Below are 25,166 nucleotides of genomic sequence, written 5' to 3' on the forward strand. Positions count from 1 at the left end.
GTGGTGGTCACATTAATGTGACTGGACTGTGTCTGTATATATATATATATATATATCCGTCGTTGAACAGCTGACTCAATTTTTGGGTTTACGACTACTAATGTTTAACTCCATAGCCTTGTAATTTTGAACCAATTCAGAAGACAAGGAAACTCCTCGATCAGTACCCCCAAAGGTATTGATTTATTGAGGACTTTGCGACTCGACAGATTTAACTTGCATCAGTCACCATTTACTACACGGGGAGTCTTCGGCCGGCTGGGATCGAACCCGTGCTTAAATGTTTAAAGTATTACTAAATAAGCATAAATTAATAACTAAAATAAAACAAAAAATACTATTTTATTTATAATTCTTTTATAACCTTCGTTAAACAGTCAACTCGTTTATTTATTTATATATTTATTCCTTTTAAGTTTACGACTACCAATGTCCAATTCCGTACTTTTGTAATTTTAAACCTAATTCAAAAGACAAGGAAATTTTTGGATCGAATATTTTATTTAATTTTTTTAACGTCGTTGAACATCCTACCCAATTTTTGGGTTTACGAATGCTAATCTTCAACTTCGAAGACTTGTAATTTTGAACCTAGTCCAGAAGACAAAAGAATTCCTGGATCAAGTACTGGGAGAAACTTGCCTTCGTGGAGGACTTTTTGATGGAACTAACCCATATTTACGTTACATGGAGATGAAAAACCACGCAAACCTCCCCCGATAAGCTTTACGGCAAGAGGACTCTACCCATGATCCCTCTACCGCTGAGGATATTTTACGTCAGTACTGTGGTCAGTGCGAGGTGTGAGCGGATTTCCTATCGACCAGACATCCCTGGGATTTGAACCCCGTTCACGTCATTGAAAGGCGAGCACTCTATACCCTGAATAAGCACGGCTCTTCAAAATTTCTATTATCATACCTTACCATAATTGTTTTATGAATGCATTATACATTATTCAAAATATTTTTATGAGAAAGTTTTTTGTTTCATTGATTACGCTCAGCTCACAAAATTAAGTTATCAAAATTAAGTCTGGTATGTCTATGTTACTCAGCTCAGCCATCCACAAGTCGTACTTCTCAAGAAATGTATCTAGATGTTAGAAATTTTATAATGTTACTATTAAAAAAAAATGGCATTTATGAGTATAATCTTATCATCACTTAATTTCTCAAATAAATGTTCTACTCTGAAACACAAATTTTGTTTTAAATGCTTTTTTTTCTTTCAAATTTTATGATAAACATTACATTCGCTGGTACACTTATAGCTTCAGAAGTTTCTCGTTTCTTTCTCTAATTAGATTCCGATCCAACCCAAAGATTTCGCCAACTAACGATGGCAAATTTTCCTCAACTCGCCATTTGACATTAAAAATTATCATCAAGGCGCTAATCTGCCGCCAATTTAAATCTTCATAATGTATTAGGGTCCCAAAACAATACAAAGACGTCCGAACATTCCCAAAACAATGCAGTCTTCTGGATTATTATTAGCCAAGGGAAGGAAATAAATGTGCCCTTGACATGATTGGCTCAAATCCTGCTGCAAGAAAATTCGTCAGCGAAAAAAAAAAATGGCTTTCCTTGTCACAATCATACTTCCGAATCTCTCAGTCACTACATTGTCAAACTTGAATCGTATTTTTCTGGAAAAGAACACATAACTCCAGAGGAATGACCCTTAGTAAAATAGAACTTCAGCGTACAAGACCAAGTGGTTATGGAGTAAATAATGAATTTTGTTTGGGTTGTTTTTATTTCAGGTTTTTCCGCCATAAGCCATAACAGTATAGTTATATTTCATACTTTAGCTATATTACTATCAAACTAATGCTTCAACATCGTAAATGGAGTACCCATTTATAAAGCCGCATAATAGGGTCAATGGTTTCGAGGAATATGTATCATAAAAGAAGATGGTTATTGTTGCAAAGAGCTATTGTGTGTGGAGTAAATCCGTTTTTTTTTTAAATTTGGCAGCATACCTCTTTTTATTCATCATTTTTAATATACTGATTAAATTATAAAAGAATAATAGAGCAAAAGATATTTGAGTTCAAGTAGTGCTTAAAGTTGGTTTAATTTAAGATAAACTAAAGGGACCTGCGCTTAGGCAGATTTTAACTCTTTTAAGTCTGTTTAAAAATTTTAGAAACAAATAGTTATTCAAATTAAATCATCTTTCGTTCAAAAGTTAACCTTATTCAAACAAACCCTGATGGAATTTTTTTTAAATTAATTTTAATAAAATGTAAGTAAATTGTTCTGTATAGAATTTGGGTACATAATTATTCCCTGTACTGAGAAAAAAAGTATGGTCAAAATAACCAGAATATGGTAAAATTTACCGTATCTCTGGCCTTAAACGAACATCAAAAGGCACGGTAGTTTTTTCCAAAGTGCTTTGGTAATGATTATGTTAAAATTAAAATATAGTTTATTATATCTGACAAAATTTGACAATTTTATCGTGTTACTTCAGAGAATGGCCATAAAAACCGTTTATTCAGTTAACTAAATGTGTGGTAATAAGAACTGCAATTTTAAGAACCAGAATTTCCATTAAATAGTTACTATATGAAGGGAAAAATTACCAAATGAATGGTTTACGTACCGTATATTTTGGTTTCGTTAACTAGAATAAAGGTTTCTTCTTACTAGAAATGTCATTACCATACAGTACTGTAATTTTACCAAAATTTTTTCTCCGTATGGTTGTTTTTATTTTTTTAGCCCCATCAATGATAGCTCTATGGGTGTGTTTATTAATTTAGCTGCACTTGCTAACTTAATGTTAAATAATTGTTAATGTGGTATACCATATAACAGAGGTATATGGTTAAATGTAATATGCACAAGTGAAAGATGGTAATTGTTGTAAAGCGATATGGTGCGGAACCACAGTATGTGTAACGAACGTTTCTTAAATTTGCACATTAGTTTATTTAATAGTTTTGAGCTATGTTGTTTGTTGTTTTTCCTACTTGCCTGAACACCATAAAAGCTTTGTTTTCCATCTTTGCTTTTCTCTTCGGGCTATTGTGGTGTTACTAGTTTTGTTTCTCCGCTTTATTTTTCCATTTTCCGTTTACTAATTTCAGTTTTATAATTCAAATCTATTTTGTTACTTTTAACTTACGTCTGGCAAGTCATGAAAATGGGTGCCTGTTTTTGAGCGCTTGAGACATGTCGACTCTTATTTCTTATTTATATATTTTTGAAGTAAAAGAAGTTTTTAATCATGTAACACATAAAAACTGTTTTACAACTCTGAATGTAATATCATAAAAAAATTTATTTCGCATTTTAATATAATTCGAGTAAAATGAATAGGTATTAATGAAATAAATACGTATGTGATACATTTGTTTCAAAATGTTGTACTGATTTCTAAGAGTGATAAGAATTTCTCCTCTAGTTTTGCTGCCTTAAAGCAAATTATTCTCTAAAAATATTTAATTTGCTAAATGAGTAACTTTAGTACGTCTAATACTTCACAAAATAGTAAAGTTCTGATTCTAAAACGTAATTATCGAAGCTAAATTTGAAACGAGCAGCACATTTAACTCAATTGAAATCAATTGATTAACTCTGTTAACTTTATGAGCTCCTATTTAAACTAATGTAGACTATAAGAAAATATATTATAAGCTTTAATTTATCCTAAAATACGTAATCTGTAAAAATATTCTGCGTCGCAAATTAATCTAATATTTCCAGATAAATGCATTTTTATAACACATTTTTCCACGTCAAGATTGACTGAAATCTGAGTTAATGTAATAAGTAAAAATAAATTAATTATTTACTAAATAATGATACAAATCTATATTTAATACATAAAATATTTATTTAGAAATGTTTGTAATTATTATAAACACTCATAGTGTAAACAGAATTGATTTATATATTTTGCTTCTAGCATAGTTTAAATATAAATCTTAACACTATACAAATCAATACTTCTTGAAAAAATTAACTGGATCTATAAAGCTTTGTGAATTATATTAAACAACTAAATATTTATTAGATTACATCTTCAATTCGTATATTAAATACGGATTTGATAAAGTCTGATTTGTATGCATAAATCGGATTTAATAGTTCAGTCTGTAATTACATGTTTAGTATTTTGTCTGATAAGGAAAAAAATGGACTAAGAATGTTTTGGATTTGAAATTTTTAATTTAAAGGTTTCAATTTTAAAAATATTATCGACACACGATATTATATACGGTATCGATATTTAAGAATATATATAGGAAAATAAATTAACTTAAAGTCTGCAACTATTATTCAGTAATAAAATTTGTATTTAAAACTGTCTGTTGCATACTAAGCAGAAGAATTTCGAAGGTTTGAAGAGACAAAGATAGCTTTAATTCATAATACGAATTAAAACCTTAAACTTTTTTTGTATTTATAAAAGTTTTAATTACTTTCTGATATTAACCTCCACTCTGTCTTATACTGTAAACGAAAACTTTCGTCGTTTTTCACTAAACCATTTTCTGGTATATGCTCTGAGAAAACATTTCGTCAAAATGATGAAAAAGCTTTTGTCCCTTATTCGAGGAAACAAATTTTGTCAAAATTAAAGACATATTTCGTCATTCTATTTTTTTCCAATAAATAAATAAAGAAGTGAAGAACTCATAATTCTAATGTGGTAACTTTTCTATTAATTACTTTATAGTGGGCACCATGTGGAACAATGCGATTTCAACATCCAGTTGGTGGAACAATGTCGCTCCAGTAATTTCCATCCTAAAATTACGGTAAAATAACCAGCAACAGTCTGTCCATTCGATTAACCGTAAAGTTTACGGTAAAGAACATTTTTTACCTTTATGGTTTTTAAACCGTTTACAGCTGGTTTAGCTATAAAACCCTGAATAGCAAACTATATGATTTTTTAACCATTTGCAACTAGCACTGTTTTAAAACCACGAAAAAGAAATATAAATGGACATAGGAGCTAGACTTTTCAGTAATTAATGGACATTGGAGAGTGCAGGGCATTGAAAACTCTTCGTGTGTTGAAGGGAAATGAGGAAATATTGTGGAGTCAACGGTGGGACTCGAACCTGCAGCTCATGAGACTGACAGACTTGCCCGTCTCGACTATAATATGGACGCAGTTGCAAGGAGCTAAATGTGTTCATTATTTGGGCTTAGTTGGTGCTAAAAAATTCTGGATGTTCAAACATATTAGGTGACCATTTTCTCACAGTTTTTCACACATTATCATCTTATTTATGGTTATTTGACTGTTTTGTTTGAATATGGTTAAATAATAATTAAATAAACTGTTACTTAACCATTTTTTAACTGTTACTTAACCATCTAACAGTGCTCTATTTCAACAGATTCGGAATATTGACCCTCAAACTAAAGAGAGAGTCACGAACGCGATCAAAAGTTTGTAATTTATATTGAACATTATCTCCTATATTTGTCTCCTATATTACATTTTTCTTTTGAACCAGTTTATGTTTACAAAGTTGTGCACACCGTTATAAAACTCTTTTACCCATAGATGTTTGCAAGATTTAATTGCTTGTAAAACAATATTTTTATTGTGCTTATAATATATATGATAAGAAAGATGATCAAATAATGAATAAAAATGCAACTTTTTTTTACACTGCATTAAATGAAATATCCCAGATAAAAATTTGTGAATCGGATTGCATCTGATAATTAATTGTTATTATCTGTGAACTATTTAAGCGATTTACTTCAATTATCAAAATCCATCATGTAGAAAAAAGAAACATCTCAGTTAGCAATAAGAAAACAGTTTCACTTAGTATTTCATAATTTTAAAAATGTATATTAAAACTATAATTATCTTTCGATTCCAAGTTGGGAAATTAGAAGTAAAAGGTTTTAAAATTTGTGCAGTTAGTTCCAATGATATGACGGAAAATTAAGAAATCAAAAAATAACTTTATTTTTTTCTAACTTGCGTTGAATATCCTAACCGAACTATTAAAAACCAAACGTTATAGATTAATTATTATTTTGCATAGGTGCAGGAGGTGCATATTACTTTCAAATAAAAGGAGAGGCACTTCTCTCCTTTAATTCGAAGGTTAAGATTCCGAATTCTTCAGATAATCGGTTAATCATTCATAAGAAGTATTTTTTTTCAAAATGATATTAAAATTAATTATTCATCTGTACTAATTTATCAGAATATATCAAATAGGCTTTTAAAACCTTCTAAGAATGTGTAAAACCGATCATTAGAACAAAAGTTGTTGTAAGCTTATAACTTTCGCACATTGAACAAGTTGTATTTAATAAATACATATTAGTAATCTGGACAAGTATCTCATTTAGACTTGAGAGATTCCTGTTTAGCAGAAATTCAATTTAAAGACACTCTAAGCTGCTTCCGTAATATGTTGCCTCTCATTAAATAAAGCTTATAGAAGTTTGGAAGAAACTTCAGTTTATGTATTCGTAGGTGTTTCCTGCTTTAAATTAAATCAGTAGAATTCAGAAACTCTGTGAATATTGACTTTCATCTTATGGGCAAGAATTATTTAGAAGGAATACGGTTTTGTGTGTGAGATTACGTTCGACGACGTTGCTATGTTATCGGGTTAGCATAATCAGCAAAAGAGATTTATTAAAAATGCTAGTCACTGTAAAACTGTGATGTAATATCTCTCCGAATTTGATGCTGAATATACCTGAAAATTGTGTGAATGGACACATTTTTTTCAAGTTAACAAAAAATTAAGTAATAAATGCATGCAATTGCTGTAAGCAATAAATGTATGAAATTGCTGGTTCTTTCTTTTTCTTGTCTCGTAAAAATAACTTAACGGATTCGTATGCGTATCATACCTAAGTGTAATTATAAATTTTAGTGTAACTAAATGACAAAAATGGTATTTGGTGGCGGCTATTTTACATCAAATAGTGTAAAGAATATTCAAGGTGTTTTACAGCACCAGGAACTCTCCTTTGATTTTAGCATAGAGCAATGTCTTCCAAAGTGTGGTGCGCGCACCCCCAAGGGTAAGGGAACATTTTCACGGGGGAAAGCGTTCTTATGCGAAATATCTTGCAACAAACGAAAATTTCAAAAAATTTTATTTAAAAACAAAGCAAGACATGAAAATTTACGATTACGTACTTTTCTATTGGCTATTTTTTGCAGAGTTAACAGTTAATAATTAGTGGTGTCAACAGCGAGTTGGGAATTTTAACTTTTGTGCAATTTTTTGTTCTAGTAAAAGAGACATTCATTTTTTTATTAGTAGTACACAGCGTTACGAAAAAATTAGAAAGGGTACACAAAAGTCATAAGTTTGGGAAACACTGGCTTAGAGGAATACTTAGTGTAACACCATATTTGTGCAAAATAGTTATCACCATATTTGCTGCTCAGATTCAGGATTTTTTTTTAACCAGAAATGTCATTCACCCTATAAGGAGTATTTCGAATTAGTGTTGAAGCATAATATCCTTACCATAGCATATAATTCAGTGCAGCACTGCTATGACCTTCATAAAACTTACATACTTCTGAATTTCTAAAAATGTATAATAATGAAAAAATGGTGTTTCTAAAATTTAAAATTACTGTAAAAAGATCCGCAAATCAGGAATTATATTGATGTCTCTTATTTATAAAGAAATAATATTTAAAAGGGTTCGAAAGCGAAAAAGTAAATAAAATTTGGATAAAAAAAAACGCATTCATGGAATAGTTTCATAACATTTCTACTTTGGCTCTTGAATGAAACATGAAGAACAAAGTGACATTTTGAGTGATAGTTTATTTTATAGTGATAGTTTGCAAGTTATGTAAAATTCAAACTTTAGCTGAGGAACTATCCGTCTAGACTTTGATATTCGCTGAAAATATCTTTAAGAAAAACGCATACCGATTGTTTTGGTTTTGTCCAGAAACCAGCAATCACTTTGGCCCCCCTCACCGAATTTAAATTCTTTGTTTGCAGTTTTTTAATATTAAAAAATCAAAAAGTATTAAAAAATAACCTACTGAAAAAAAATTTAATTAGCTTTATCTAGCATGGGTAATTATCATAAAATAACTTAATTTGTGAATTGTTGATGACAAAAGGGTCATTTTTTGCATAGATATAACCGGGCCATAAATTATTTTAATAGACTAGATAAACTCTAGGTTTCTACGGGGTGAAGGATTTGGCCCTTCGGCCAACCCTTTTCATTTAACCAGACTTGGGTAAATCAAGAGGCAAGTTTTTCAGAGTTTTTTCAATTGGTTTTGACCCATATAAACTGTAAGTCTAAGTATGACTTAGTATATATGTGTCAATTTCTCGCATAAAGTACAGTATTCAATAAGTACCGTATTCTATGAGAGTTAGAAATACGTTTATGTATTTTTTTTGCTTGTTCAAAATATTCACAGATTTTCCACGGAACTGTTGATCACGCAGTGATTCACATGCATTTACATCGCGATTCATAATGTTTGTCTGTGTGAAGGGTGGTTACTTATTATTCACATTAATTTCAAGTAAAAATTTAAGTTAGCCAAAATAAAAATTAAGTGTAAATTACATAATTAATAAGCATTTTATCAAATAACTAGATATCTATCCCATACAAACTGTGTCACTTTAGCATTTCTTTTTTTTTCTTTCATTTCAGTATGTTTAATGTATTTATAACAATAAATATTCAGTAGCAAAAATTGTAATAGGAACTGCAAGGAGTCCCAAAACTCACGTCTATACATAACAATAAACGCGGCTGTGTGTGTGTGTGTGTGTGTGTGTCTGTAATCACAATATATCGCCCCAGAAGCCTCGCCCGGGCACGAANGTGGCGGACAGCTGGCCGCCTTAGGTGGCTAGTAAGAAATAAATTTGAGAGGAAACAGAGGTTTGATATTCAAAAATGTGAATTTGTATTGACTCCTAATATATACAGCATAGGGAAATGAAGCAACGGAGGGACATTGCTGCCCTTTTGTAGAAATGTATAATGACTTTTTTACATACGTATGACTCAGTTTCTTTGATATAAAACTCCATTTCATCTTTCAAAATCTGAGTTACTTTGAGCTAGTTGTCATTAAGCTTATACTTTAAGAAAACCTCGCAGAAATAGTTTAACATCATTGAATCGCATGATCTCAACAGCCAATTCTGATCTCCAAAAGGAGATATTAAATTACCAGAAATTGGCACAATCACGCTTAAAAAATTACTGAAAAATAAAAACATGAGTTTTTTTCTGTGTGTGTAGTGTTCCATTTTACATAACCATCACTCTGTTCATTTGGTGTTCGTTGTGTGTAGTGTTCCATTTTAAATAGCCTTCATTCTGTTTATTTGGTGTTCTGGGTGTGTAGTGTGCCGTTTTAAATAGCCATCACTTCGTTCATTTGATGTTCGGTGTGTGTTGTGTTCCATTTTAAATAGCCATAACTCTGTTTATTTGATGCTCGGTGTGTGTTGTGTTCCATTTAAAATAGCCTACACTTTGTTCATTTGGCTTTCGGTGTGTGTAATGTTCCATTTAGTAGACACCACTTTCTTAATTTTTTTCGTCGCCATCATTTTACGGCACAAATTGCGCAAATACAATAGAATAATTGATTTTTCAAAAAGAATTTCAAATGTTTTTACCTTAAATACTTAAATAAAATAAAAATATATAAAACTATTTGTTTTATAACATGAAGAAAATGTATTAAGCAATCTAAAAGTGCTAAGACTATAAGTCAAACATCTTTCACTATCTCATTCTATTTAAAATTTATCGCTTACGCGAAAGGGATATTCCCTCCAAAAATAGTGTGCCATATTAATATAGTAACTATATAACATTAATTTTAATACCTTGATATTTATTAGCCTGTGTATAGTAGAATGCAATTAAGCATAACATTTAAGTCTGCTGACTCGTATTAAATCAACCAATCTACGTCAATCAACGATAACATTAATTTAAACTGAGTATCTGCGCAATGCATAGGTTAGAAAAGCGTCTGAATTCCTGAGCAGAAATTAAAGGGAAATTCTTTCTCGTAGAAGTAAAAAGAATTATTCATATCAACGAAATTTTATGCGCGCAGTTAACGCGAATTAAGTGATGAAATAATATTCACGCTATTCATATAAACTAGCTAACAAGTTCTATTCAAGATATTATTTAGAATTTGGACTGAATTATGAGATGTGCATGAACAACTTTAATTAAATTGTCAGTAAAATGCTAATGATAAATAAAATATAAAGTGGTATATTTTATCAATGTAAGAATATTATTACAGAAAAATCAAATTATTAGTTAACTATAATTTTTTCAAACTTTAAATAGATAGAAGGATTCTTTTTAACTGATTTTTTAAATCATAGGATTATAAACATATTGATTCTAGGATTAAATATTATTTTAAATGCACTACATATAATCTTGATCTTTTTCTCATCTTTCATAACTGTTTGGAATTTCTAAGCTGTATTTGAATCAATGAGAGCTGCTTGATATCCCGCCAAATAAAATTTGCACTCTTCCTTGTGTGTTCTGAAAGCAGAAACCGAACGCCAAATAGATATTTACAAAAATTTTTCCATCTATATGGACGTTATTGATCATAGACCAATTGAAAGAAGTATTGAAATGGTATCTTCGATTTGTCCATGCGGTGAATTTACCGATTCAATAATCGAAGACCAACTGATCGAAATACACATTTCTCTTCCTTCAAAACAAATATGCAAATAACCAGCGTTACTTTTTGCTTGTAACCAGCTTTATTTTTTGTTATAAGTGTGTATTTTCACATCTGTAAATATTTTTGAAAGCATGATACCTGACGTCGTAATATTCCAAACTACAATTTTGTAATAAATAGTTTCATATAAACAAAGTTCGAAATAAACAAATATAGTTTTTTTATACCTTGCTCTTCACACTCTGAAAAAGAAGTATGGTCAAAACTACCAGTATATGGTAACATTTATCTTGTTTCTACCTCTATCAGAACACCAAAAAACTCGCTAATTTTTACGGGAGGGCTCTAGTAATTGTTTTGGTAAAATCAACAATAAAATATGGTTTTATAATTGGCGAGAAAGTTTGACAAATTTGATACAACTAGACTTCAAACTAGACTTCACAATTTGTACTTTACATTGAGGAAAAAGTATTTTCAACACTACCGGAATGTGGTATAATTTACCACATTTCTAACTCTATCGGAGTAGCAAAGAGTTCGGTTATTTAAACCAAAGTGCTTTGGTAATGAATTTAGTAAAATTAATAATGAAATATGGTTTTATAATATGTGATAAAATTTGGTTAGTTTTTAATTTATCATGATACCTGAAAACATGTAATGAAAACCATTTATTTCATGTAAATTTATTTTTCAGTGTGGTAAAAGGAATTATAATTAAAGAAAACAGAATTTCAAATAGACCTTTACCATATGAACGGAAAAATTACCAAATGAACAATTTAATTGCCGTATGTTTTGTTTTATTAACCAGAATTGTGGTTTTGTTCACCAGATATGTCATTACCACACAGTATGATAATTTTACCACAATTTTTTCTCCGTCCAGGAATTTACTTTTAAAAATTATGTTTCTTTAAAAAATAACGGACATTATAATATAATCGAGGATATTATATCAAACATAGAATATAAATTTAAAAAAAAGGCGTGTAAGTTAGAAGAAAAACGACAGTAAGTTTCGAAAGTATTCTAAAATAGTTAAAACTAATTGATTTGCTTGAAACAAGTTTAATCCAGTTTGCTAGTTCCAGAAAAACTAAAACTTTTTGTTTTTTACTCTCTTGCAGCCAATTCTCCATACAAATTAACATAAACTTTTAACAATTAATGTCCCTGCTCATTAGCACAAATGGTATTTTTAATGATGTACATTGATGAAGTTTTATCATAAAGGAAGTATTTACACCGAAGATAATAGCAACATCTACCAGAAGCTAGTTAATTAATTGAAACAAATCAAAATATACATCAATCAAATCTCATTATGACACATCATTAAGTGAAACATCCTATAACAGTTTTTATTGGATCAATATTAATCTTCCGTTTACAAAATGCCCAACATGTTTTTAAGAGTTAAAGCATTTAAATATTAAATGCTTTTTAATACCTCGTTAATATTTTATAAAAGTTAGATTACTATCAGTATGTATGTAAGCTGTTCATAATGTATTTAATTAAGTGAAAATTCGCATGTTGTAATATCATTAGAAGTTTTATTTAATAAGGGAAAAGTTATGAATTTTTTCTTGTAAATTTATTTTCCATGGCTCTATTTGGTTAAATGGCTCTTTTTATTTTGCTTCTTAAAAATAAAAATGTTTTTTTAAATGGTGAATTTGATTGTTTTTTTCTTCTTATATATCTTTTTTGCATCTTTTTAACGGAATAATTATTTTCTTTCTAATTATATTTATAATTTTCAATTAGGTTTAATTATAATACTCATTGGAAATATATTTTTAAATTAGAAGGAATTTATTACGAAAGTAAATAAAAAATATGTAGGCATATTTGAATGCTAACTGTTATATAAATAAATGCAAAAGTATATTTTGAAAAAATTTCATTTCAAATTCAAATAGATTTTTGTTTTGTACAAGGACGTATATTAAAAATATTTATGTTCCTTTTTAAGTGTAAGAGTAGCATTTTTAACAACTTCATAAAGTGAATGACAATGACTGATTTTGGTAATATCATTTCATATTTTTGCGTATTTGAAAAAATTTGTTTCTTAATTAATCAAATTTTGTACTTTATTTATAACTAACTGGGAAAAATAATTTTCATTAATACAAGTATAAAAAAAGTTATAAATCTGATTTCTCTCACAAATTATTAGTTAATAAACAAATATAGAATTAACATTAAGTGCAAAACTTGATATTTAAAAATAACTATTAAAATAACTATGTATAACATGTGAAAAGTAGGATGTTTAATTATGTTATTATACATTTTACAGGAATTCACCTTTTTCAAAGACTTCTACGACTTCGTTTTTTCAAAAACAATAACATTAAAAATGTTATAATAACAAAATATTATTCTCGTAGTTCGTAACGTAAGGCATTGAACTCAATAATAACATTAAATTAAACAAAAACATTTATATAACTTATTTTTTTATAATATAATTTGAATTTATAATATAAATCGCATTGACAACTCTCCCCCCCCCCTTAAAAAAAGATAAAGAAAAAAAGGAGTCGGAGTAAAATTGGTAATTTGAACGAGACCAACATTTAGACACAATTTTTGTAAATAGTAAAACGTATTTAAGCATTTCATTTTATAATAATATTTAGATGTGTTTTTGTAAAAAGAGTTACCGTTTATATGAGTAGCTCTTAATAATTTACTAAATAGCTCTAAATATTTTCATGTGATATTACTAAACACTAAAGTTACAAGCATTAATACTTTTTAACGAAATAACTTACATCATTTTACAGCACGGATTAAAATTTTAAAATTTTTCCTACCATATGTGCTATATTTACCAAGTATATTCCAATCTTAGCATTGCAGGTATTTAATTTTATATGGTTGAAAAAAATATTTTTATCTATAAATACAAAAGGTTTTTAATAGTTTAAGTCAGCCAACTTAATTTAGTTTAGCTTTTAAAGTCTTTCCAAAAATAGTATTTTTAAAACACGATTGTTTCACATTATGTACATATTCCTATTTTCGATAAAAAGCGCTACTTCTGTTTCGTAGTTATTAGTAATTCGTAGTAATTTCGTAGTAGAGCAAAATAGGAATAGAGTAACTCACGGGCAATGTATGTGTTTTGCAGCGATTTAGAGAAGCAAAATACGGAAATATGCACAAAAGCAGACAGCTGCCCATATATTTTTTTATTATGATTTGCTCATAATATAAGCATCATACGTTGATAACACAAAAAAACTTTCAACGTATGATGCTTATATTATGAGCAAATATTGTTGATAATTTACCGAAAAAGGCATTAATTTTCAGTTGCACTGTTAAAATTTTCATTCTAAAGTCATGGTAAAATAACTGGCAGCTGTCTGTTCATCCGATTAACCGTAAAGTTTACGGTGAAGAATATTTTTCTCCTTTATGGTTTTGAAGCTATTTACAAAAAGCATGGTTATAAAACCACGAAAACAAAACTATACTGTTTTTTTTATTTTTAAATTTACAACTAGCATTTTTAAAAAACGTAAAAAAAATAATTATTTAACTAGACATAGGAGCTCGGCTTTTCGTAAGGTATCGGGCATTGGAGAGTGTCGGACACTGAAAATTCTTCACGTGCTGAAGGAAATGGAGGAAATATCGTGGTGTCAACACTAGGATTCGAACTCCAGTTCTGCCGGTTATGAGATTGACAGATATGCCCGCTCGGTTACGATACGTACGCAGTTGAAAAGAACTATGTAGATTCATTAGGTTTGGTGCGATAAAATTCTGGTTGTTTAACCGTATTAGTTGAAAGCAGTTAACAAACAGTTTTTCTCAAACTTAAAAGTTTGAATACCATTTTATTTACGGTTATTTGACTGTTTTGATTAAATATGGTGAAATAACCATTCTATAAATTATTATTTAACCATTTTTTTCCGAGAAATTTCTAGCAGTGTATACCGATGAGGTATTCTTTAAAAATTTGGCTAAATAATTCAATAAAATCATTAGATTATAGTCTCTATACTATATTCTATACTAAAAAGAATAAATCATTTGTGAAGAAGAACCGTAAATAAATACCACAAAAATATAAATAGTAATAGTGCCAAAAACGTATGCAAAAATTATTCCAACGTTAAACGGGAATTGCATACGGGTATTCTTTGAAATGAGTTCAATTGGTGTAGCAAAAAAACACGTTTTAACATAACGTAAAAATATGGCTCTGTATAACTATTATTATATGTGTTATGTGTTACCATTTATTTATAACTGGTGCTAATTATAATAAATAATTAATGAATTGAATTTAAAAAACAACTTAATAACAGATTCTTTTGAGTATAAAAAAATATCAGTGTAATAATTTTGCACTAATATGCATTATTTAGTTTATTGATTAATTTTTATAGATTATGTAGTAATTAATTTGCATGATTTTTGTTTTTTGTACTCGTTAATTTTTGTGCACTGAGACAAAAAGTATTGTCAAACTACCGGAATATGGTGACATTTCTAGCGTTTCTGACTCTATGAGGACAACAAAAGGCTCGGTAATTTTTACCAAAGAACTTTCATCTTGGTAATATTAACAAAAAAATAAGGTTTTATAATCTGAGAAAAAATTTGGTTAATGTAGTAAAACTTGGTAATTTTATATTGATTACTCAGAGCATGGCATGAAAAACAATTTGTTCTGCTAAATTTTGTTTTTCAGATAGTATTTTTTTACTAAATGCGTAGTAATATGAACTATAGTTTTGAAAACCAGAATTTCCTGTATACTGGTAGCATATTAACGGAAAAATTATCTAATGGATGGTTTAAATATCCTATATTTTAGTTTTTACAGCTGGAATTGTTCTTTTTTGTTTGTTTTTTTTGGTGTTTTTTTGTTGTTTTTTTACCAGAAATGCCACTACCATACAATGCGGTAATTTTAGCAGATTTTTTTCTCTGTATGGTTGTTTTTATTTTTTAGCCTCGTCAATGATAGTTCTATGGGTGTATTTAATAATTTAGCTGCACTAGCTAACTTAGTGTTAAATAATTGCTAATGTGGTATACCATATAACAGAGGAATCTGGTTAAAAGTAATATGCACAAGTGAAAGAGTCCTCACGTGTAAATGCCACATTCTAACTATTAGTAGTACATTATCAATTCACCGCAACTTAAAAAAAAAAAATTTAAAAAAGAAAAAACATGGAGTAGTTTTTTGAGTGTATCGGAGAGTGCTTGGATCGGGCAAAAAGCATATCGGAGAGTACTCGGATCGTAAAATTAAGCATATCGGAGAAAACTTGAATCGGAAAAAACCATATGGGAGAGTACTCGGAACGGCAAAAAAGCATATTGAAGATTTATTTTGGTTAAATGCAAAACGCAAAGGAAAATTATAGTGATTCAATAAAAAACATATTGGGCAGTTACTTTTGGTCAATTAAAATGCGAATCAGGCAGCTTATTTAGGTCGTTAAAATACTTATTGGATAGTTAATTTGGGGGAATAAAGAAGGGTATCGGACATTTATTAGGAGCAAGGCTAGGGAATAAATAGTAGTACTAGATTTTAGTTTAAAAAAGTTTCGAAATGCTTTGTTTTAGCATTATTTTAAAACGTTTACACATTTTTCATTTTTATTCAAGAAGTTAATCTTAAAAATTATTTTAACAAAAAAATAAAAACTGCTCAATAAAATCTCTAATTTATTTATAGTGAAAATATGTAAGTACCGATTTCAATGAATATATTAATATTTATTCGATACATTTTGCCAAAGAATTTTTAAATTTAGAAATGCATAGCTAAGCAAATATTAAAATTTAATATGCAATGTTTCTTTAAAAAATAACTATTGAAGCATTGCGACTGGAAACACCTGTTACCAAATTCGATGAAAGAAATATTTTTACTTCCAATATTCTATAGTAAAAAAGAAAACTTCTATTAGCACAAACCTCGAGTAAGCGAACGGTGAAAAATTTCAAGCAGCATCATTTTAAAAGTAACCGATTTAGCATACTTTACCAAGAAAAATGGGAAAATTGCCAAAATGGAGGAAGAAACTTTTATTTTTGAGAATCAATTTCTGTCGAGTAAACTGATTGTGAAAAATATATTTGAAAGAATGTATAAGGAACTTTCAAATCAACAGGCCGTTTCCTTAAAATAATTTCTTGGCTAGCTAAATTTGTTTAAATAGATATCTAGAATGCTTTCGAGAATGTTTTTAATTTACCTTATAGATCAATGTATGTCAAATTTACATAAAATACAAGAATTTCATTTTTCAATTATTTTCTTACTTTGACTAAAAAAAAATTCAGATATTTTTCGATAAAAATAAACTTTCGCTTACTGAATTTTAATTGCTAAAAAAATCAGTTTCATACATAAATATTCTAATGATACTTTTTTAGGTTAAACAAGCATAATGTTTAAAAAGTGAATTCCATCAATATAAAATTAAAAAATTGCATTGTATCAGAAAATGTATTTAGGTTGTTAAAAGCAATATAATGGATTAGTTTTAAATTGAAAATAAATTATTATTTTAAATAAAATAATGAATATTTCAATAATATCAAAAATATTTTTTCAACGCATTGCATTAAATTTTAAAAAAATTAAGTAAAAAAAATTTTGAGAAAAGTTTATTAAAGTGAACTTGAATTAATCTTGAAAACTGAATTCTATCAATATCAAAATCAAAAATTGAAAAATCGCACTGTATCGGAAAATTTCTTTGGATTATTAAAGCAATATATTGCATTAGTTTTAAATTAAAAATAAATTAATATTCTAAATAAAATAATGAATATTTTAATAATATTAAAACTATGTTTTTAACGCATTGCATTAAAAATTTAAGTCAAAACAATTTTGAGAAAAGTGCATTAAAATGTACTTGAAATAATCTCGCATTATCTTCTAATCACTAAATTCTTGAACAATAAAATTAAAGAAATGTAATAAGTGCCAAAAGTTTACTTTAAATACATTCAATAAGTATTTTTTTTAATGTAAATTTAAGTTTTTATAAATATAGAACCTATACAATTATTATTAATCGTTATCACGGTTTAAGAAAGAGATATATTATACATAACTTCCATCAAAAGTCCATAAAATAATAAAAAATATATTTTATATTAAAAATACATGTAGCGAATAACTTTATTTTTTTACAAAAAATAATTTCCATGCGTTTATTAATAATTTAATACATTTGGAGAGTAAAATTTAAAATATATAACTTGGCATAAAATCTTTATACACAAATATTTTATTACAACTCACATAAAAAATCTAAACAGACATTAAAAAACTATTAAAAGCACCTCTAAACTTTAGAAAGTTGCTTTAAGAAAAGAGCGATTAAAAATTCAAAACCATAAACAACTCAGAAAGGAAAACAGACAGCCGCAAAAGTATTTCAACTTAAGCAAGGTAACTAGATTATGAAAAAAGATTTCCGTCCGCAGTCATAAGAAATAGAAATAAAAAATTATCCTGTGCTAAAAACCACAACAAAACACCAAAATAAAAATTCATCCAAAAACGAATAAGATCTCAACACCGATGAAGGTTCTCTTAGTATAGTAAGAGAAGAAGAGTTTGGGTTGCTATACTTATTCCCATTCCCGCATGTCTTCTATTCCTCTTAAAGAACTGGGATGGTTTAACCTTAAAACCTTCTTTAACCTCATCACTCCTTGATAAGTTATTTTGATAAGAAAAAAATTATCAACAACAATAATAACATCCAAAAAAAAAATTCTCACCTGTGGTCAAGGCATGTTTGAAAGATGCAGGACAATATAACTAAGTTATCCATAGATATGCATTCTTTACTTAGAACTCACAGAAAACACGCTCGGGACTCTAGCGAAGAGAGAAGATTCTGAGAGTCGTATATTTAGAGCTGTTTCGGCGCCAAACCCAGCGCCAAATCCCAGGAATCACTCGCCACACTGCCAGGATTTCGGGAGAGAATTATTTCTTCTGAAAAAGTGGAGTTAGTTCTGAAAGAGTAAATCGGTCGGAATAAATTGTTCGAATATTTCATCCAGTAATGTTATTCAAGTTAAATGGAAGAAAAAGTTGCCATAAAATATAACTTACACAATGAAATGGGTATGCTTAAACAAGCATATGGTAGTTTATTTAAATTCTGGTAGAAAAAAGTTATGGTCACTAAAGAACTAAATTATGAGTAAAAATAACGAAAAGCTGTTATTAAGTATTACAATTTTTAAACTAATTCCTTCTGCTCAGTTAATTTCTGCGCCCAATCTTTTAAGACAAAATTTAGTTCAGTATTTATTCGCTATTATGGCAGTGTAAATAAATCGCAAAGTTTTATTAATTTAAAGAAAATACAAATTTTATAAAAAATAATATATATTATTTTTATTTTTGATAAACATTTAGGTTTAAAGCATAAAAATGCTTCGTTAAAATTAATTGTTTCACAATATTTGAACATTTTTTAATTTACTACAGCACAAGTTCAGACATGGGTGCATTGCATAGCTCTTAAAATAAATTTACGAATTCAAACATTTTGTTTTTTCATTTAGCAAAGTAAAAGTTTCTTATTTATATTTTTGCTAAATTTGATCATAGAGGGACTAAAATTTATATTAATTTTAAAAAAAAAATTATAAAATTACTTATTTTAATTTCCTTGCACTTCGATAAGGAAAATTAGAATTTAAAAAAAAAACTTTAAACGTGAATACATTAAAAAATCTGATTTTTTTTAAGACAAAATATTTTCAAAAATCGTTTTGAAATGTACGTTTAAAAACAAATTATAAATGTTAGCGATTTTACAATCCATATTTTAAAGCACACTGTAAAAAATTCCGTATCAAATTACTGTATAAAGAACCGGCACTTTGGGGGCATCTTCCGTAAAATTCATTTTACACTGAAATCCATTTTTACCGTAAAATATTATACCGTAATTTTTTCAGTAATATTTATTTAATTATAATGATTCAGTGATTTCATTGTAATTATTACTGCAAATTTTATGGTAATTATGGTAAAATAACTGTGTAGCAGATTTTTTTGTACCGTAACAAGTTTCGATAAAAAATAAATTTTACGGTAAAAATATTGGCACCTTGAGTAACATTAAGTACCGGCACTGTTCACCGTAATTTGATTAGGAATTTTAACAATGCGCAGGATGTTAGAAGATGGTTGGAGCAGTTAAGTTAATAATTTAAAACGATAACAAACAATTGTTAAAAATTCAAACGTTTTAATTTAGTATTTAAAACGATAAGAACAAATTAGGAACAAGAAAGTACAAAAGAACTGCATTAACGACGCGATTTTTTGTTTGACTTTAAAGTTGTATGAAGATTTAAAACTGCACCTTTTAGATATTTGTGACACTATAGTTTCAAAACTGATTGATTTTATTAATAAATTTTATTTCTTTGGCAGTTGTAGTGACTTAAAAAGTGAAGAAAAAACATCAAATTATGGGGTATTCTATAATAATTTATATCCATGTGACAAAAGATTGAATAATATTGTTCTTATCAATATTTTGAACAATATTATTTGCATTTTTAATTACTTATTTAAAAGTTGCTATTTGTAATTATTTGATGTTCAAAAATTTTGTAGAAAGAGCTATTTTAGTATTATTTTCTTTTGAATCTACTTATAAAAATAATATTTCACTTCTTGCACTTAACTCAAAATTTTAAACAATTTTAAATTATATTAGATTTAAAATTTGTAGTACTTGAAACTTGCTATTACGGTATAATAAAAAATTTTTTTAACTACATTAAATTTATACAACTATGATGCTGTCAACAAACATCACGTTTAGTGTTAACATTTCCAATACAAATACATACGCAAAACAAAAAAAAAACAAAACAAAAAAAATTAAAACAAAAAAAAAACAAAAAAAAAACTCAGTAAATTTACAGATGTAAAGTTTACCTGTANTATATATATATAAATATAATACATATATTTGTTTATACATATATTCTATATTATACATTTTTAATAAAAAAACATTTTTTAAATTCTAGAAACGCTTTGTTAACTCCTTAGAACGACTAAATATACTTATTCCTTAAGTTAAAATAACTTATTTATGTTTCTAAAAGTCTCATAGAAGATAAAAAGAAAGTTTAAAATACTTTCTAGTGCTATTGTTCGACGATTCGTTTTTTATGCACAAAATAAAATTATCAATGGAGAAAAGATCCACAAAATTCAAGAAATAGCGATTTATTTGTTTAGTTAAATCCAATCTAGATTATTTAATTTAGGTACTTTTTCTATTCGCATTTTTTGGTTCATTTTCTGTTACCTCATTGCTGCTAGTGATATTTGGTACTATATAATGTAATTTAATTTTAATCTTTTAAAAAAAAATTTAAAAAGGACTGCATAATTTGCTATCTTTAACAATTTGTTACTGTAAAATAAACTTGCTGTACAAAAAATAAATAAAAACAACAAAAAAGTGCAGACAATATAAATTTCGAAACATATGAAATATCAGACATGAAAGCTCAAACAAATACAAAATCTGATAAGATTTCTAATACGATACAGCAATAATAAAACAAAAAAGATTGTTCAGAATAAAAATAAGGGATTACTGGAAAATAATCTTTAAATATGTATGAAACTAAGATTAAAAATACTGAGATTCTATTTTTATTCTTTAACGTATTTTTTGAACGAAAAAAAACGAAAGGCGCGAGTTAAATACATTTCTCAGGACAAAGATACCCTTTGTATAAAAAAATTACAATTATTCAAATTATTTCATTATTAGGGAATTGAAATAATTTATTTAAGCTAAGGGAAATAGCATCGATTACTTATTTTTTCTATTTTAATTTCCTTTTTTGTAGAAAAGAAACTGAGAATATTTTTTGAAAGAAAATGCTGAAATCGAGAAATAAAGTAAATAACAAATAAAACCTAATGAAACATTGAAGCTTTCTTTAATGGTAATGGTAATTTGAATTTAATTTTTTTCCATTGAAATATGATTTGATGTTCTAGATTCTTTTAAACTTTTTTAATGGAATTTAGTCAATTGTAATCAACTTAGTTTATGCTGGCAAAAAATAAAATCAAATTCTGTTCAATTTTTTGTTTTATAATTTAAATCTTTTTGATTCTAGTCAAAAATAAAATGTAACTTATAAAAATTTTCAATGATTATAAATAAATTATAAAATTATCTTCTCAAAAATTATTATATAAATAGGAAAAGCAATTTGTGATCTTTATGATATAATAAGCGCATTATTTATAATTAATATATAATATTCTCAGCTAATATTTTTTGTCTTAAAATTTTATTTTCCTACATATTTTTTGTTAATTTATCATAGATTAATATTTTAGACTTTTTTTCTTTAGTTTTTTTTCTTAGTTTATATTACTTTTATAAGTATTCTAACACATGAATTAGATTAAAAATATTTGTACTGGTTATTATGTATACTTTTAAGTCAGGGCCGGATTTACGTATAAGCTAAATAAGCTGTAGCTTGGGGCCCCCAGATGGCAAGGGCCCCCAGATCCTACTTTTTCCTTCTTTTTTTAAAGTTTTATTTGGAGCTGGAGCCCTATGAAGCCTAAAATAATTTTTTTTTCTTTATTACATTGGCGAACGCTTTTCAAAATCTAATAGAAGTGTTTACAAGTATAAAATAATTGTTACTTTTTTAACCAAAAGAGCAATAAAAAGGCCTTTTGACTGATGAAAATATCCTGTAGCTTTCGTAGCTATCAGTGATGGGAGTAGTCCATGGATCCTTAAAAGCGGTACTCCATGGAGTAGTCAAATAGCCGCCTCAATTTACACTGTGGGAAATATTTTCAGCTCCTTTAAATTGCTGTGGGCTCTTTTGTCCACAGAAACACCCTTTTGTCTGATTTCTAGAATCTTGTTTAGGGTCACTTTGTTTCGAGATTTCCGTTGTGTCTCATTGTCGTTTAGGAGCTTCTCGTTTAATTTTAACTTTTCTTTTTTACAAAATATATGTTTTCCAATTTATTACAAAATCTTTTTTTCCTTTTAATTATCCTAAATGTTTTAACTAGCTTAATTGTTTAATTTACTTAATTATTGTAATTGATTTTAATTTGTTATTTTCCAAATTAATCGTACATGAATCCGTGAACTCCTTTCTTTATTTATTTAAATGGTGGGCCACTATTCAATTCCCTCTTTGACAGGCCTATCTGCCAAAATTCTTGATTTGGTTTATTTTGGATGAAATTGAGATAACAGATGTGGTTTTACTTTAATTTTACTTACTGCTAATAGACAGAAGCAACATGTGATATTGCTTGATAGAGCATTGAAATCAAGTGATCATCAGCTAAACAAATGTTTAAATATATATGTAAAAAATATTGTTCAAACCTCCTGTCTGACCAAATTTTCCATGTATCCCCGAAATATGAATTATGTTTAATTTGTAAAATATGATATTTCGTACACAAAATTCATTTATTTAGTTAGCTTATGATTTTATTGTTTATTGATCATACTTGTTTCTATTTTTAACTCCCTGATTTTTGTTGTTATTATGTGTTTAAAGTTAATAAGGCATCTAAATTTTTTAATTTATAAGGATTTCAAATTTTTAAAGCAAAGTCGAAATAACTTCTTAAAATTGCAAATTGAAACTATTTATAAAATTTTGGCAGATTTGTTTTTATTTTAAATCTGTGCATTTAATTTAATAAAATAAAAACAAATAAAAAATAAGTTTAAAAAATATAAATAAATGGCTAGATAAAATATAAAACTGTGTTGTCAATGAAAAGGAACATATCTTTTAAACAATTTGAGTATTAATAAATTATTTAAAAATAAACAATTTTAAAAGGTAGAAAAGTTTTTTGATTTGTTTAAAAGGCAAATTTTGTCCCATCATTTGATCAAGAGACTATTTAATATCTGTTTCTAAGAAGCAGTAGGTCGCGTGTGGGTGTGTGGATGATGTAAGTAAAAGAGGCATACAAAAAAAGCCAATTTAACTTCAGTTAATGCCCTCGATATTATATTTTTAAACTCCTCGCAAAAATGTAGTAAAAAAGTTATACAAATTAATTGTCGCAAACAAATTAATATTAAGTAAGAACGAATCAAAAATGATATCGAAATATGCTGAATCACTAATGAGACAGGCGGGATGAAAGACATCGAAACCAATTTGATTAAATAGTAAAACTAGAAAGTGTTTCAAAAATCCGGACATGTATCAGGCTTCAATTTTTTTTACTGCCACAAAATTTATCAGGGACAATTCATTAGATTTCAATACGGGTTATGCTTTTTCTTTAATTAAATATTAAACATTAACTAATATTTGTCTTTCAAAGCTTTTCATTCTGTAATAACGAATGCCAAGCATTTAAAGCATCCAGTTCAAGAATGTCAAATATTCAAATGACTTCATTTATTAAATTAGAAAAAAAATAATAATAATAAATAAATATCCGCAAGGCAGGTGTGTATATTTGGGGCTGATGATTATGAAATCTAACACAAAACTGTGAGATTGCGGGTTCTATTCCAGCTGATGACAGTTTTTAATTATTATTTCTTAATACTGAAAAATGTATTTATTTTTTTTTTAAAGTATGCATGTTAAAAACTAATAATTTAACAAGTATTTAAAAAACTAGAAAGTTACACCCCCTGTTCATTTTGCACACTAACCCTTCTTATTTTAATTGCTAAATTCTTTTGGTTGCTTCTGATTAATCATTGCAGATTAAGAGGAAAAACTGTTTATTTCCATCTTTTTATTCTAAAAAAATTACGATTGAATTTCCATTTACATTTTGAAAATGACTAAAATTTGGCAAATCAATAAAATTGGTACCTCCTGCAGAGTTATTACCCAGTGAAGATGGACTCAAGGGCACTGAGTTCGAATCCCAGTGTTGACTGGTCGATACGAATTCTACACCCGGCTTACACCAGCCACTGTGCCGAAGTAAAATATCCTCAGTGGTAGACGGATCATAGGTCCCCTTGTTGTCAGACTGACAGTGGAAAGCTTTTGTGGTTTTCCTCATCATGTAACTTAAATGCTGGTCAGTTCCATCAAAACGTCCCCCTCCAAGACAAAAATTTCTTCCAATACTTGATCCTGGAGTTCCCTTGTGTTCTGAATTGAGTTTAAAATTAGAAGTCTAATAAGTTGAACATTAGTAGTCGTAAACTCGAAATTGGGTTGGCTGTTCAATGACTATTATAAAATAAACTAATAATTTGGCCGGGATAGCCTGGTTGGCAGGGCGTTGAACTCGTGTTTGTGAGAATGGGATTTCGAATCCAGCCGGCCGAAGAATACCCATGCATAAAATGGTGACTGGTGCATGTTAAATCTGCCGTGGTCACAATGTCCTCTAAGTTCTCACC

General features: G+C 28.0%; 1 protein-coding gene across 6 annotated transcripts in view; it reads right to left on the bottom strand.

Moving 5' to 3' along the window:
- LOC107452633 (sodium/calcium exchanger 3) overlaps positions 1-18,741 on the bottom strand; it is a 255,803-nt gene extending 237,062 nt beyond the window's left edge. For 2 of the 6 annotated variants that reach the window (XM_016069197.3, XM_016069177.3), the window contains exon 1: positions 18,502-18,741. The gene's annotated coding sequence lies outside the window, so the exon portion shown is untranslated. The remainder of the gene's footprint in view (positions 1-18,501) is intronic. The other 4 variants (XM_071188152.1, XM_016069183.3, XM_071188150.1 and 1 more) reach the window with 3 other exon arrangements.
- Positions 18,742-25,166: the final 6,425 nt, after the last annotated feature.

Source organism: Parasteatoda tepidariorum, chromosome X2 (assembly GCF_043381705.1).
Source record: "Parasteatoda tepidariorum isolate YZ-2023 chromosome X2, CAS_Ptep_4.0, whole genome shotgun sequence".
NCBI classification, from domain to species: Eukaryota; Metazoa; Arthropoda; class Arachnida; order Araneae; family Theridiidae; genus Parasteatoda; species Parasteatoda tepidariorum.